Source organism: Alligator mississippiensis, chromosome 13 (genome assembly GCF_030867095.1).
Source record: "Alligator mississippiensis isolate rAllMis1 chromosome 13, rAllMis1, whole genome shotgun sequence".
NCBI lineage: Eukaryota > Metazoa > Chordata > Crocodylia > Alligatoridae > Alligator > Alligator mississippiensis.
The window spans coordinates 26280677-26298126 of record NC_081836.1 but is presented as its reverse complement, the minus strand read 5'-3'; the positions used below and the strand labels follow the sequence as shown (position 1 = coordinate 26298126).

Here is a 17450-nt window from a genome sequence, read left to right as displayed (position 1 = left end):
GTCTAGTCCCACCAGAAGTTTCCTGACTAGGTCCTCACTGACCCTGGGCCTGGCAGCGCCTCCCCTGGGTCTGTTGGAGATCCCAATGGGGGGATGCCCCAGTCCCTGCTAAAAAAAATGGAGGCAAAGAAATTGTTAAAGAGGTTAGCTTTGTAATCTGGTGTAACCACCAGATTTCCTTCTACCAGAAAGGCTCCCCTACAGCCCCTCCCTATTATCGATCAAGCTTTCCAAAGAGTGGGAATAGATATTGTGTGCCCTCTGAAGCATAAGACTCATAGAGGGAAGAAATATATCCTGACTCTTGTGGATTTCATGACACAGTACGTGGAGGCAGTTGCTTTAGCTTCCACAGAGGCACCAGTAGTCACTGATGCCCTGACAAAGATCTTCCAGCTGGGTTTTCCCTCTGAGATCCTGACTGATAGGGGTGGGAACTTCCTGGCTGAGATGATGAAGTGCCTGTGGGAGTGCTGTGGGGTTAAATACCTCAAGACCACAGCCTATCACCCACAGACAAATGGGCTGGTAGAGATGTTCAGTGGGACCTTGAAGGGTATGCTGAAGGCCTGTGTGTACTCTAACTCTAACGATTGGGATGAGAAACTTCCACATTGCTCTTTGCCTACTGAAAGGTACCCCAGGAGTCTATCGGGTTATCGCTATTGGAGTTGATGTTTGGGAAGTGAGTCAGGGGTCCTCTCGATCTTGTGAGAGAGGAGTGGGAAGGGAAAATCTCCTCCTTTAAAACATCTGTGGTAGAATATGTGCTAAGCTTTTGCCAAAAGCTAACTGACATGATGAAGATGCTGTGAGACTCCCTGGCCCAGGCCCAGGCTCAGGAGAAGCAGAGTGCCTGATATGATAAGGGGGCTTGCTCACGTACCTTTGAACCAGGGGATAAGGTCATGGTTTTTGTGCCACTAAAGGCAGACAAGCTGCAAGCTCCATGTCATCCTGGAGAAGCTGAATGATGTGTCTTATGTTGTGACCATGAGTAGGTCAGGCAAAAAGCCTAAGGTGGTACATGTTGTGGCAGAATGCCATCTCTCCCCAAACTCTATTATCAGGCTGATGACCTATCTGACAATTTGGCTACCATGGCCACTGCAGAGGGCAGATACCCCTGGCCCCATCGGCTTCAGGTAACTCTGAGCTGTAACCTGAACTGGATACATTCTTAAGGGAAGGAGAAACCTGCTCCCTCTGCCTATGTGTCTGGCCTCACACACCTGGGTGGGGGCTTCAAATCCCTATTGTTTTAATGTCATCATGACTGAGAGGGGCTAGAGACCCTGCCAGTCTACCTGGCAACCAGTGATGCATTTCAAATTGGTTGGCTGGTAGCCAACTGCTGCTGGCCTTCATTGGATCAGGTAAATGAGGTCATAAGGTCTATATAAGTTAAGGATTGCCCAGGAGGTGGAGGCAGCTGCCATGATGAGAACTCTCAGAGAAGCTGGACTGTCTGAAACTCACTCTTTTTCTTGAACCTCATGGTCAATGAACTGCTTGCCTCAAAGGAAATCTCCACCTGCCTCTGGATGGTACTTGTGAGTAAGCTACTTGAGATCTAATTAGATATTTCGCTTGCATTAACACAGATGTGTAATCAAAAGCTGCCATGCCACTGTTTGCTCTAAGGGATTTCTCTGATATTGCTGTACCCTGTACTCTATTCCAAACCTATTCCTTGTAATCAGTAAAGTTCTCCTCTGTACCTAGAATGGGAGACTTACTGGGAGAGGGTCTAGATTATGCCTTGGGGTCCCCTTGGTCCAGCTGACTAAGGGAGACCACTGTCTGTGCTTCAGACTGAGGGAAGCACCCTAAATTCTTGCAGTGGGTCAAGTAACCTCAAGGACTACTAGGCCTGTGTTTCCCAGGGGTCACAGGGCCAAGATCAGTCCAGAATCTGGGTGGTGGTGGCATTACCCCCAGGCTTGCCTGTGTGCTCCAGGAAGGGGGTTGGCCGGACGTGAGGCTACGCCAGGGCAGCACTTGGAGCCTGAAAGGTGGTTGGGTGCAGTGAGGCAGGTGGCTCAACGCAGGAGCACCCCCTACTAGCTCACCACACATGTAAACATGGTTAAACCCTACTTTGACAGAAGTGATATTGTATTTTGGATTTCCTCCATGGAAGAATCACCTGAGGACACAGAGGAGCTGGTCCTATGGACTGACTGGGAAGGAGAGATGGGAATAGAGGAGCTTTGCCTGCCGGATCATCTGCCCTCCCAGGACAAGGAAAAGCTGCGTGCAGCTCTCAAGGACTTTGAGACGGTGTTGTCAAACAAACCAGGTAAAATGAACCTGGCAGTATACACTATAGACACAGGCAGCCATCTCCCTATCCATTCAGTGCCCTACCCCAATCAATGGGATGTTGATGCAAGAGATACAGTATGAGCTTTCTGATATGCTAGACCTGGGGGTAATACGGCCTTCGATGAGCCCCTGGGCCAGCCCTGTGGTACTTGTCCAGAAGCAGGATGGGACCATCAGGTTCTGTGTGGACTACAGAAAGCTGAATGCTATTACCACCCCCGATGCTTACCCTATGCCTAGGATGGACTCTCTGCTCGATACTCTGGGCTGACCCAAGCTCATCTCTACTCTCAATCTCTCCAAAATGTTCTGGCAGATGGCACTGGATCTGGATGCCATAGCCAAGTCTGCTTTTACCACACCTTTGGGACTGTTTGAGTTTACTGATCTACCTTTCAGTATGTGCAATACTCCCGCTTCTTTTCAGAGACTGATTAATAACCTGCTACAAGGATCTGAGCAGTTTGCAGTGGCCTACATCAATGACATTGCCATTGTGGTGGAAACTTACCTGAGGCAGGGGAGAGGTGGCAGGATGCCGCACCAACCGCCGATCACCGCAAAAGTGAAACTACGCTGGCTGGAGCTGCTGTGGACAAAGATCAAAGGAAAAACCCGTGGCGGAGCTGGTAGGAGCCAGGAATGACTCCCGCAGTCAAGGAGTGCCAAGGGCAATTGGACGGGCGGGTGCCCGATGCCGAGAGAAAAGGCCTGGCAGGAAGGAAGCCGGGGGGACCAGAAGCAGTGTCATCTGAAACGACGCGTCAAGGGGGTTGGAGCCCGGGCAGAGTCTAGCTCTGCATAAGCCAAGAGCAAAGAGGGGCCGTGGGGGACGCTTGGTACGAGTATCACCAGTAGCTAGCGATCACAGCCTCTAAAAAACTGAGTGCCACAGAGGGCTGAGCATCAGCCCTGATGAGCAACACCACAGTTGGCATTAGGCGGGGTGTAGGGGAGGTGGAGACCTGAGAAGAAATAACCGTGAGGACAGCTGAGGGAACGTGCCAGGGGAGGCAGGACCAAACATCATCCTCCTGATAGAAAACTACTTATCATCAAAGACGTGGCAGGTGAGACCCCTGGGGAACTGACCCAAGGCCACTCCCAATAGCCTGGCCATGCAGCCCAAGAAGCCACAGCAAGGTTTGTGAAGGACCCAAACGCGTGATGCTTGGGGGAGAGGCACAGAAGGTTACAGCCATCTACAGTCAAGACTTTGTATCGCACCTGATTCATCTAACCACGGTGTTAGATAGGATCAAGCAGGCTGGACTTACAGTGAAAGCAAAGAAGTGCCAGTTGGCACTATCTGAAGTGGTGTATTTGGGACACCGTGTGGGTGAAGGCATGATTGCTCCCATGTGGGACAAGATCAAGGCCATTAGAGACTGGCCACCCCCACAAACTAAGAAGCAGGTCAGAGCCTTCCTTGGTCTGGCTAGATGTTACAGAAAGTTTGTCCCTGACTTTGGGGCAATCACCGCTCCTTTACATGAACTGACAAAAAAGGACAACCCTGATTGGGTAGTCTGGAAGCAGGAATGTCAGTAAACATTTGACACCCTGAAGGATGCCCTGATCAAACAGCCAACTTTAAGGGTACCAGACTATGATAAGCCCTTCTGCATAGCCACTGATGCATCAGACACCGGATTTGGAGCTGTGCTTACTTGAGCCAGAAGTTGATTCCCCGTGAATGGAACCTATCATCTATACAGAAGGAGTGTTTAGCAATCGTCTGGGTGCTGAACAAGCTGAGGCCCTATCTATGGGGACAGCAGTTCATGGTCCTATCAGACCATGCCCCATTTCAGTGGCTATAGACAATGCAGAACACCAACACCAAGCTTCAAAGATTGGCCTCGCAGCTGCAGGAGTTCAACTTAACTGTCAAACACATCAAGGGAAGCCAGAATGTAGTATCGGATTCTCTGTCACAAAAAGACTCTGGGTAATAGGCCAGATGGACTCAGGCCTACCCCAGAGTGCTTTGGCACTTGGGCACCCCAACTTTCCCTGATTCTTTATGTGTATGGTTGTAATAGCCAGTTTGATGTGTTATGTGGTTTCTTTAGTTATGGAAGATGACCCATCCAAATGAAGCACACCCACACCCACAGCTCTGTAAAGCTATGGGCCTGAGCTTTGGAAGGAAGGCAGGGGAGGTCATCCTGCAGGACTCTGAGGGGTGTTTGGTATCATCTGCAAATTTGCAGTGTGCATGAGATCCCATTGTTTAACTAATTAATGAAAATAAACAATACCAGATCCAGCACTGACGTTTTGGATGCTGATACACAAGACACTACAGCTCTTGGAGCTGGTTTAATTAAAGCACTGCCTCCTCCCCCCCTACCCCCACCCCCCCAACTCCCAGAGCACGTATAAAAGTGCCTTTGATAACTACTCATTGAATGGGATGATGATCCAACCAGTTATGTACCTACCTTACAATACTTTCATCTAGCTTGTATTTCCTTAGATTGTTAATCAGAATGTCATGGGACACAGTGTCAAAAGCCTTACTAAAATCAAGGTATTTCTCATCCACTTCCCTCCCCACCATCCATTATTCTCCCTATCAGTTTCATAGGGAAACATCCCTTGTGGTCTCCCACTTCCTCTTGAAACAGTCTGTGTCCTTTCCCACAGCCCCTTTTTCTCCAGCCTCTAATTAGATCATGAACATGAACCTGGAATTAGGTCCAATAAATATGCTTCCCTCCTCCTCCCAATTTATTCCTACAAAGCAGTTGCCACAGAGACCATGGAGCAGGAGAAGGAGGGAGAGACATTGAAAGGGACTAACACAGGCCAATGTGTGCCATCCCTGCTTGCATCTAGCCTCAGAGGGTGCGTCCCCACATGTAGAGGTGTGCGTTTGCTGTGGCAAAATTAGCAGCTGCACATGCCCCTTCACATGGGGTTTGGTGCAGATCAAAATGCCCTGCTTCTGGGAAACGGTAGTTTTTCCACTTCTTCTGGCTTCTGGCATGCTGGAGGAACTGGGGGAACACCTAAAGCAGTGGAGATGCTCTGTTCGGCAACCAGAATGTCTCCCTAGAGGACCCAGCCTCCAGTTGCTCTGCTGTATGCTCCTGAGGCATATGCTGTGCTGCGTCACTTTTTTTTGCAGCAGTTTTTTTTGATAGTGGGAGTTCCTGGTATCAAATTTTGGTACCACACTACAAATTTGCAGCATGGCGAATGGTTGCATGTGCTCCGCATGCAGTTTGCATCACCTCAAACAGGTTTGAGGCACTGCAAATGCATGTGCACACTCATCTGGACACACCCAGAGGCCATGTTTACATGAGACGTTTACTGCAGTTGACTAATTGTGTTGGGCAGTTAGGCTGGCAGTCACACTCAGGGCCAGATTAACCCTTTAGTGGGCCCTGGGCAAACCAACTCATGGGCCCCTACTTTTTTCACTCAATAATTGTAATATGTAAAATAAGCACAACTAGGCCCCTTCTTCACTTAGGGCTCTAGGCATGTGCCTAGTTTGCCTATGCGTTAATCCAGACCTAGCCACACCCACTTGAGTAACCAAGAGCAGCTGGGAGCAATTTAGCCCACCTGATGCGCAGGCTCCTGACATGCAGCTGTTTCCATCCACTTGCTAGAAATGGAGGTTTGGGAATGTTGCATGGCCCTAGAAGTAACTTCATCCACTTGGTTCTTCTCTGTGCCATGGAGAGAGGCAGCTCTGTGCTCAGTTACACTGCTGAATATAATAGTTGTAGTCAAATCTGCCTGAGCTACCCACAGGGCAATGCATTGCACATTCGTCCCAAGGGAGCGCTATTAATGCCAACTAGAGAGAGGTATTTATTAATGCCAACTAGGTAGAAGCCGAATCTATGAATCTGAATCGAATCACTGGAAGCTTTAGACTTTCCGAACCAATTTGGAGCTTCCAAATTGATTCGGAAAAGATTCGGTGATTTGGAGATTCGGCCATAGGGTATAATGGGGAATCAATGAAATATCTTTAATAAAATATTTTAAGCTGGAGGAGCTCCAGGCCACAGTCCAGAGACTGTGTGCCATCAGGGACTGTGAGCAGGAGATAGACTCCTACTGCCAGGCCCTTCTCCCCCGGGAGACGGAGGGTAGACCACAGTCTCCCTCCAGGCCAAAGGAGGACTCTGGGACCTCCTGCTCTGTCCAGCCAGGGGCATGGACCGCACCAAGGCCCCTTCCCCACCGGAGCTGAGCAACAGGTACGCACCTCTTGCCGCTCCAGCAGAGCCTGCTGAGTTGCTGGCTCCCACAGGCAACATGGGCCCAACTGCAGCTCCCGCCCCTGCTCTCCCCAAGACAAAACGTAAGGTGTTTGTTGTGGGAGACTCCCTCCTGAGGGGGACTGAGGGGGCAATCTGCCACCCCAACCCCTTAGCGTGGGAAGTCTGCTGCTTCCCGGGGGCCCGCATCCGGGACATTGCGGAGAGGATCCCAGAGCTCCTCAAACCCACAGACCACTATCCCATGCTCTTAATTCATGTGGGCACCAATGACACGGCTCAGAGCGCTCCCAGCCGGGTCATGAAGCGCTACAGGGATTTGGGAGCACGGCTAAAGGGTCTGGGGGCACAGGTGGTGTTCTCGTCAATCCTCCCAGTCTCAGGCTATGGGCCGAGGAGGGAGAGGAGGATCCACGTGGTCAACCAAAGACTGCAGCACTGGTGCCATCAGGAAGGCTTTGGCTTCCATGACCACAGCCCACTCTTTGGTGAGAGAGGCAGCGAGCTGCTGGGGAGAGATGGCCTCCACCTCTCTCCCCTAGGGAGGAGGCTCTTCTCAGCCAGACTGGCTGACCTGCTCCACCGGGCTTTAAACTAAGCCCGCTGGGGGACGGGGGGACTACTGCCACTGCTGGCCCGCTGAGCAATCCTTGCAAAGCCAGCGGGTCAAGGCACTTAAGGGAGCCCACCCCTGCCCCAGCCCTGGTAAAATCTGTGGGCAAGGAAGGAGCCCCCCCAGGGGACACTTGCCTGCCTGTACACAAATGCCAGGAGCTTGGGGAATAAGCAGGAGGAGCTCATCCTGCTCAATGCAAACAATTACGATGTCATAGGGATAACGGAGACCTGGTGGGACTCCACCCATGACTGGACCACGGGGATAGATGGCTATACCCTATACAGGAGGGATCGTGTAGACAAAAGGGGCGGGGGTGTAGCTGTCTACGTTAAGGAAAGCTACACATCCCTGCAAGCCGATATTGGTGACCAGGGTGGACGACTGGAGACCCTCTGGGTTAAAATCCGTGGGGAACACGGCACAGGGGACACAATGGTGGGAGTCTACTACAGACCTCCCGCCCAAAGTCCTGAGCTTGACCAGCAGTTTGCCCAGAAACTGGCTGAGGCAGCATGCTCACCATGGTTGTCATGGGTGACTTCAATTACCCAGACATCTCGTGGGAGGATCGCTCAGCAAAATCTGAGCGGTCGCAAAGCTTCCTCTCGTGCGTGGATGACCTCTGCCTGACTCAAGAAGTCTATGGGCCAATGAGAGGCAAAGCCCTGCTCAACCTGGTACTGGCTACTGGAGATGACTTAGTCGGCGACCTAGTTGTCGATGGGAAGCTGGGTGACAGCAACCACGAGCTGATCACCTTCACCATCCCCCGAAAAGCTGGCAAGTCAGTCAGGAACACGGAAGTCCTTGACTTCAGGAAAGCCGACTTTGACAAGCTCAGGAGGCTTGTCAGTGAGGCCCTAAGGGACCGTGACCACAGGGAGAGGGGAGTGGTTGCTCCTCAAGGGAGCGATCCTCAATGCACAAACTAAGTCTATTCCATCTCGGAGGAAAGGCAGCAAGAGGGCACAGCAGCCCCCCTGGCTCTCCAGGGACCTAGCAGACCTCCTGAGGCTAAAAAGAAAGGCCTACAAAGGATGGAGGATGGGAGTCACCTCCATGGAGGATTATTCTGCACTGGTCCGGTCCTGTAGGGAGCAGACCAGGAAAGCCAAGGCTGCAACTGAACTCCAGCTAGCTTTGAGCATCAAGGACAATGAAAAGTCCTTTTTCAGATATGTGGGGAGCCGGAGGAAAAGCAGGGGCAACGTTGGACCCCTGCTGAACCAGATGGGGCAACTGACAACTGACGCCCAGGAAAAAGCCAACCTATTAAATGGGTACTTTGCATCGGTCTTTCATCAGCCCCATGGGACGCCCATGCCCACTACGGGACGGGGAAGTCCGGGTGAGGGTGATCCCCTGCCCTCCATTGATGCTGACCTCGTGAAGGAACATCTTGAGAAACTTCAAGTCAGCCGGCCCTCACAATCTTCACCCCAGGGTACTCAAGGAGCTGGCGAGCATCATAGCCCAGCCTCTAGCACAGATCTCTGAAAACTCTTGGCACTCTGGTGTAGTGCCTGAAGACTGGAAGAAGGCCAATGTGGTGCCTATCTTCAAGAAAGGGAGGAAAGTGGATCCGGCTAACTATAGGCCCAACAGCCTGACTTCTATCCCGGGGAAGATCTTAGAAAAGTTTATTAAAGAGGCCATACTTAATGGACTGGCCGATGTCAACATCTTAAGGGATAGCCAGCACGGGTTTGTTGCGGGTAGGTCTTGCTTGACTAATCTCATTTCCTTCTACGACCAGATGACCTATCACCTGGACAAGTGAGAATAGATTAATGTCATATATCTTGACTTCAAAAAAGCCTTTGATCTGGTTTCCCATGATCACCTCTTGGAGAAACTGGCCAATTGTCACGTTGGGTCCTCCACGATCAACTGGCTGGAAAATTGGCTCCATGGTAGGACCCAGAGGGTAGTAATTGATGCAAGTCACTCATCATGGTGTCCTGTGACCAGTGGGGTCCCCCGGGGCTCTGTCCTTGGACCAATACTGTTCAACATCTTCATTAATGATGTGGACACTGGAGTCAGAAGCGGACTGGCCAAGTTCGCTGATGACACCAAACTTTGGGGCAAAGCATCCACACCAGGAGACCGGCGGATGATCCAGGCTGACCTGGACAGGCTCAGCAAGTGGGTGGACGAGAATCTGATGGTGTTCAACGCCGATAAATGCAAGATTCTCCACCTTGGGAAGAAAAACCCGCAGCATCCTTATAGGCTTGGCAGTGCTATGTTGGCTAGCACTCAGGAAGAAAGAGACTTGGGGGTCATCATTGACCACAAGATGAACATGAGCCTGCAGTGCGATGCTGCGGCTAGTAAAGCGACCAAAACGCTGGCTTGCATCCATAGATGCTTCTCAGGCAAATCCCTGGACGTCATTCTCCCCTTGTACTCGGCCTTAGTGAGGCTGCAGCTGGAGTACTGCGTCCAGTTTTGGGCTCCACAATTCAAAAAGGATGTGGAGAAGCTTGAGAGAGTCCAGAGAAGAGCCACGTGCATGATCAGAGGTCAGGGAAGCAGACCCTACGATGACAGGCTGAGAGCCCTGGGGCTCTTTAGCCTGGAAAAGCGCAGGCTCAGGGGTGATCTGATGGCTACTTATAAGTTTATCAGGGGTGACCACCAGTATCTGGGGGAACGTTTGTTCACCAGAGCGCCCCAAGGGATGATGACTAGGTCGAACGGTCATAAACTACTACAAGATCGTTTCAGGCTGGACATAAGGAAGAATTTCTTTACTGTCCGAGCCCCCAAGGGCTGGAACAGTCTGCCACTGGAGGTGGTTTAAGCGCCTCCATTGAACACCGTCAAGAGCAAACTGGATGCTTATCTTGCTGGGATCCTATGACCCCAGCTGACTTCCTGCCCTTTGGGCAGGGGGCTTGACTCGATGATCTTCCAAGGTCCCTTCCAGCCCTAATGTCTATGAAATCTATAATTTTTTGTTTTTCGGCTGATTCAGATGAAACTTGCAGGAATGGTAGCCTCTGCTGAGAGCATGACACGTGCCTTCGGGCACGTCTGTCTTGGGGCACAGGGAGGGGTGGGGGTGGAAACTACTGCAGGCCTGGCTCCTAGGCCCTGCTGCTGCCATGAAGCCTGCCAGCTGTTAAGGAGCTACTGTGTTACCAGTCAATCATGATTCACTCATGGACCAGCTCAATACACAGTAGCTAGCAAGGATAATGAGTTAATAAGCAAGGATTAACACCTACAAACCCACAGACTAAGGAGAGGAAAGAATCAATACAGAGCCAGGAACCGCTTCTGCCCCAAGACAGAGACAGTCAGTTGCACAAGCACCCATGACATGAGTTTTGTCTGTCAGCAGCTAGGGGTGCAGGGACCCAGAACCCCCCTGCACCTATCTCCTTAACAGCTGGCAGGCTTTGTAGCCGCAGCAGGGCCTAGCAGCCAGGCCTGCAGTAGTTTCCACCACCACCCCCCTATGCCCCAAGACAGACAGTTGCACAAGCACCCATGACACAAGTTTTGCCTGTCAGCAGCTAGAGGTGCAGGGCCCCAGAACCCAGAACCCCTGCTCCTATCTCCTTGAAAGCTGGTAGACTTTGTGTCCTCAGCAGGGGCTAGCAGGCCTGCAGCTTTCACCCCACTGCGCCTTAACACATGCAGTGTCACCTATGTCACAGGTTTTGCTTGTCCGCAGCTTGAGGTACAGTTTCCCCCAAACCCCTGCACCTATCTCCTTGAAACTTGGCAGGCTTTGTGATCTCAGCAGGGGCTACCATCCCTGCAGTTTTCACCCCTGCCATGCCTTAACACACACAGTGTCAGCTATGTCATGAGTTTTGCTTGTCAGCAGTTTGAGGTGTAGTTTCCCAGAAACCCCTGCACCTGTATCCTTGAAACTTGGCAGGCTTTGTTGTCTCAGCAAGAGCTACTACCCCTGCAGTTTTCACCGTACTGTGGCTTAACACACACACACGTGACATGAGTTTTGCTTTCAGGACTTTGAGGTGAAGTTTCCCAGAAACCCCTGTACCTATCACCTTGAAACTTGGCACACATCATGCTCCCAGAAGAGGCTACCATCCCTGTAAGTGTCATCTGAATCAGCCAGAAGACAACAAAGTTCTAGATATTTCATTGATTCCCCATTATGCTGTATGGCCGAATCTCCTAATCAACTCCAAATCGGCTTTGAATCTTCCAAAGCGATTCATCCGAATTGAATCGGGAAAATGATTTGGATCTCCATATCAAATCTCTGGCATCTGAATTGGCTGAATCCGAATCGAATAGTTCCCTATTTGCACAGGCCTAGTTTGCAGTGCTGCAAACCTGTCTGCCGTGCCGCAAACCGCACATGCCTTTGCCACACTGCTAATTTGCCACACCGCTAATTTGCAGTGTACCTCAAACTGAATTTGCCACACTGCTAATTTGCAGTGTACCTCAAACTGAATTTGTCACACTGCTAATTTGCAGCGTGTTTGTTTTTTTTTACCGGGAGATCCCAGTGCCAAGAAAACCTGCAGTAACAGAAGTGGGGCTGTGCACATGATGGCAGCATGCACTGCTCAAAACTGGAGCCTGGCCAGCCAGAGCCATGCTCAGGCTGCCAGCCAGGCTACATGTGCCTGGATTGCTGCTGTTGGAGCCCCAAAAGGCCCCTAGGACTCCAGGTAAGGCTGCTGGGGCCATCCCAGGTGCTGGCCCCGGCCTTCCCTATCCTACCTGGGGAACCCTAGGATCATAAAGAAATCCCAACCAACGTCAGGATCCCATTCTTACGAGTTGCATATGTACTTGAGGAACACTGTTCTGGCTCTGAAGATCAGAGGGAAAGCTGAGACAGAGAGGGGTGAAGTGACTTGCCAATATGTGACAGGGAAAATCAGTGGCAAAGGCAGACCCTCAGCTTTTCTAGCTCTTGGTAAGATGCTTTATTCAGTAGGCCACAACATGTCTTGTCTGCTGACCTAACAAAGTATTAAGGTTTCCAGGGGGACGATTACATCAATTCTGGTATAAAGGAAGGTAATATTACAACACCCCAGTGGATGAACACAGTGCGTTTCAGAATCTAAACAGACGTGTGGACCCTAGCTTGGGTGTCTAACACGCACAGAACCCAATCCAGTGTCAGAGAAGATTCCCTGCCTCTGGCATTAATACTGAATACTGTACTCCTAGGGCAAAAAGGTGAGGAAAATAATATTCCAGTAAATTATACAGTGTACAGAGCACAGTTTCTAAAGGCTTTTGGTGTCAGGGATTGACTTTTTGTTCTCTGTGCAGTGCCTAGCATAGTGGGGACCTGGCCTGTGGCAAACTTAACCCCAGCCAATACACTGCAGAGTGTAATTCAGCCAGGTCATCTAAGCAGTGCAATGTGGAATGGTGTAAGGAGGATTATTTGCAGTGTTGATGGTATTATGCTGCATTTTGTGTCCACACTAGCTCAGACCTACTTAAGACTGGCACACTGAGGTCTGCTTCATTATCAGCTTTGCCTAAATCACATGTACACTATGGACTGCATATGCAGCATGCGGAGAAATTGGGGGGTGTTCTAGACCTGTTGGGACCCTGGGTGGCTAGCCATACTTCTCAATTGCAGATAAGGTCCAAGATTGAACCATATTTAAAAGGAAAAGAGAATAGGTGGCAAGAGCATCAACAGTAGAAACTGTAAGGGTTATAACCTTTTGCCTGCCTCTCTCTTTGATGCCTGTCCTTCAAGTGGTATCTGATTTAGAAGGGTAGCTCCTGTTTGTCTTCTCAGCTTGTATGGAAGGTGCTGTGCTCACCTAAGGCTATGCATCAGAGCAGAGCACCAGCCTTTTCTGTTTAAGGGGTGATCATTCTAAACATTGAAATTGCTCTTGCTTGGTTGGATTATCTTGGATTTGCTGTGTCTTGTGAAGCAGCAGGGTAGGGTTAGCAATTCAGTTTGAGAGTCACTGAGGGGGAGGGGGTTGCCCAGATACAGCCCCCTCCACTTCTGACCCATACCATAGCTCTGATCACACCCCCATCTCATTCCTTAACATTTACCTCATTGAGTGCCTGCTGCCATTGCCCCTCTGGGGAAGGCTTATTGAAAATATTATTACAGGAAGAATAAGGTTCTCTGCACAGGCATCTATTAGCTGTACTGCTATGTGCAAGTCCAGGAAGCTTGCCTGAAGGGTTTTCAGCTAGCGCATTTGCATGTGAACTGGGTGACTCAAACCTTACCCCTCCAGTCAAAACCAGAGAATGGTCTGAAGACATGCTGCTATGAACTGCTTCTGTCAAAGGATCTTTTTCTTCTGAGTGTAGCAGTGATCCAGAAAGGGCTCCATTATCTTTCTGAAGCACAATAAATTACGCTTATGAATGCTTGCTGGGGTGGGAGGAGGATATAGGGAGAGGGGCTTGTGACTGGGGTGAGGGAAGAAGGACTGTATAGGGGGATGGGCTAAATAAGAATGGCTAGTAGGGGAGGGTGGAGGAACTGGGGAGGTTCAGGCCAAGGGGAGCAGGGAGAGAGATGGGTGGCAGCCAGGGTGAAGGGATACTAGGTGGGTGTCAGTTCAACAGACAGGTTATTAGGAACAGGATCCTGTAACCTCCACATCCTCCCTTCCCCTGTGTGTGCTGAGATCTCAGCATGCCTGACTGGAAGGAAACTGAGTGCTTATCCTTGTCTTATACATAAGGCCTAAAAAACAATCTCACTTTATTCTCTTCTTCTGATGTGGGCACTTGTGGCTTTCCATAACTAACAGGAGCAGCCCTCCAGCCCTGCTATTCTGCCACTGGCAAGCAGCTAATGACGGCTGCCTCAGAAGGAAAACCCATGATGCACCTGGCCAGATAAGCCTTGCTGGGTATTATGGGGCTTGGGATTCCCCATGAGCTCTGGGGAATCAGTTGGTATTTTGGAACATGGAGGTGTCATCCCTTCCATGTTGCAGTTTTATCATCCTGTCCCTTTAAGAACCCAAACCTTTTCTAAGGAGGCTGACCTCTCCTGCATTCAGGTCACTCTAAAGGTAGATTCAGGTGACTTTTCAGTGGGCCCTAAAGAGTGAGCCTGCCTGCATGTGGGGAGGTGGGAGGTAACACCCTACAGAGAATGCCAACTGTCTTGCAGGTGTGATGCAATGGTCAATGAGCTGAAATGCTAGGAGTGAGTGGGTTCCTTGAAGTGTGAATGCATAAGGAGAGCCACCAGCAGAACATGGGGGATTTCAGGTGGAGCAAATACCCCTGTGTGGGACAGATGGGACCTGGATCTCAAGTCATTTACTTTACTTGAAGAGAAACAAGTATGCATTGAGGGATAAAACACTGGGCTTTTTTTCTCTTTGGAGAGAGATCTGCAGTTCCTTTGCTGCTCCCCACAAACATCCAAATAGAATGTGTGCCTTGATTCTTGAAGACAGAATGTAGAAAAAAAGATTTTTCCTGGGCAACTGTGATATACAGTAAATCCTCTTGGAAACCTAGTATCCAAGAAGTGGGGCATTCAGAACAGCAACAAAGCTCGGTCGGACCCAGACTCTGCCAAAGATAGTAGCAAGACTGTTATTTCCTTACTGTAAATAGTTTTCTATATAAGTTCTTGGAAATAATAAAACATAGTTTCAACATCAAAAAACTCATCAAGATCCTACAGACTGCATGCAGCAGCTCACTCACCCTCACCAACAGCTATAAGAGGGTTAACATTGGCTTTTGCCTCTGCTGCTTGCAACTGGAGGGCAAAGGGGCAGGCATTTTGGCAGCCATGAGTCACCGTGTCTGCTTGCCCTAGTCCACCCTGCCAATTCCAGCAAAGAAAACTCAGCTTCCCCGCTTAAGACATGCACCCTAATTTTGGAGGGCTGATTTTGGAGAAAAAGTTGCATATAATATGCGAGTTAATATTGTATTTATTACAGTGCATAAAAAAATTTGACTGGAAACCCTTTTTTAAAACAAACAGGAAAAAAATGCATGAATAGTCGTAATATAATATTATAATTAATGAGACACTTGAGCCTAATGGTTCTTGAAAATATCTATCAAGTAAAAGTCCATAGCTAAATAGCTTTCGCTGCACTGCCTCAGCTAACCTATGGGGAGATGGCATGGCTGAGCCACCAACCTGGGTAAGTGAGGAAACGGGGCACATGCTGAAACCTGTCAGTGCTGCTGTTCCAGGCAGGGAACCAAGGCACACACACTTAGGAAATTAGCATAAAGTGTCACTGTTTTACATAATGGAAAAAGCCACAGTCTATTTTATTCAGTAATTAAACTGGTTTCCAGTAACCCCAGATAATTGCACAGTTGCTAAACCCAGTCTTATTTACCCAGTCACTATTAGCTGCTTTAAGGTCATGTAGTAGCCACAGTTTTATAGCACACTGTATTTCCCTGTGCAGGAAACTGGGAGCCCACCGATGCTCCTGACCCTGCAGCTGAAAGATTTTGAAAACTCTGGGACAAACCTGGGGATAAACTTGATCCCAGCACGAACTCCCTCTCCTGCCACTGCTGCTTCCCAATGCGTGTTCTGGAAACAGAGATGTATGGGGCAGTTCCATATTGCTGGCACCTGGGAAAGGATCTTGCAGCAGCCTGGCGAAGAACCACAGATCTAGGGCCTCTCCCAAATCATCCCCTCTATTTGTGCCCCTTTGGGTTCTGTCAGCCTTGCTTAGAAAGCACTTTTTCTTTCCACAGGGACAGAATGCAACTGAAAATTTCATTTCTGCCTGAAAATGTTGTACCTGGAAACTACAAATGTTCCTCTCCTTAAAGCTGCTCACAACAATAAAACCTCCCTGAATCTTCTACTTTTTATTTCATTGTTACTTTTATAGCACTTTTCCTCTAATGACTTTCACTACATCCCTAATCCTGCAAAAATACTTGCGCCTTACTCAGGTGATGTATCTCACAGACTTTAAAGGGACTAATATGGAAGTACTTTGTCAGGTGCACTGTTATGGCACTGGCAGCATTGGATGGAGTAAGCTGTATCCTACAAAAATGCATGCCTCTCTGAACAAGTGGTTTATAGCTTGCACTGCCTTTTGCCTAACTTCAGACTAACATGGCTAACTACCTACTTTGCATTCAGCATCTCATCCTCAAGGCATCCGTGCTAATGGCACTGAGGGATAATTATGACCTTGAGTGCCAGTGCATCCTTCACAGTGCCTCCACATCTTCGTGATGTTTAAACATCACTGCATCTATGTATGCAGTGAGGGGCTCACAGAAAGGGGCTTGATATATGACTGAAGACAGGAAAGGTAATGCAGTATGTTGACACACTAAACCTGATACCATGGTTTCTACCCAGTCAATTGGCTCCTCAGAGAGTACTTCGTAATGCTGAGGTGGGCTCTAGCACTGCGCCACTGCTCACAGCAGTGGATGGAGTCCATTTCACTGAGCATAGATGCGCTTAACTGGGATGTCTCAGGGGAACTGACCCAATCTCAGGGGTACATTAGTAAGGTGCTGCTTCCTGGGGAAGGTTGCTCTGCTCTGCTCTGCTCTGCTCTGCTCCAGGGAAATGCTTTCAGGAGATGCTATTGGTCTAAGGGCTGCAGGCATCCAACGTCCTGCACATTCTGGTTGTATGCTCCTTCTACAGCAGCCCACAGTTCAGAAGAGTCCCAAAGTTTTCACCATTGCCTCCTCCCAGACACTGCAGTGCTTTTTAGAACAGTGGAATCAACAAGTTGGGAGGAACCTCCAGGGTCATCTCATCTAGATCTCTGCACACACAGATGGAGGATTTCCTCTCCCTAAACCATCCTGCTGTCCAGAAGGTATCTCCAGTTCATCAGGAACTCATTTGTGTGGAAGCCATACATCCCATTGAGAGAGGTTTCCTGCCCAACACCCGTGCCCTTGACCAAGCCCCTCACTCTTAGCTCCTCCCAAAGGACCATCCCTAGGTGAGAATGCCCAGTGACAAGACAGCTCAGTGCACTTAGCCTTCAGGAAGCACCCAGCAGCTCCTTCGGCATCCTGCCCATACTATCTGGCCCCTGGGCTCTCTGAGCTTCTCCCTGCTGCAGGATGGGGATGTCCTCTCCTGTGCAATATCAGCATGCCCACAGTAGGGCAGACCTGCAGGATCAGTGGGAGTTTGGGATGAGTCTTAAAGGGTTGGCAGCAGTTTGGGTTCCAGGTAAGCATGCTCAGCTGCAAGGAAGCACTATAGGACCCTTCCTGCCAGTGAAGATCCCTACCCATCCTCCTCTCCAGGGCAACCT

The 17450-nt window shown here is 49.8% G+C and overlaps 1 long non-coding RNA gene across 2 annotated transcripts in view; it reads left to right on the top strand.

Moving 5' to 3' along the window:
• The window catches only part of LOC109284506 (uncharacterized), a 38714-nt gene extending 22701 nt beyond the window's left edge, over positions 1-16013 (top strand). Inside the window, exon 3 of one of the 2 annotated variants that reach the window (XR_002091986.2) lies at positions 15600-16013. This is a non-coding gene — a long non-coding RNA (uncharacterized LOC109284506). The remainder of the gene's footprint in view (positions 1-15599) is intronic. The other variant, XR_002091987.2, reaches the window with a different exon arrangement.
• Positions 16014-17450: the final 1437 nt, after the last annotated feature.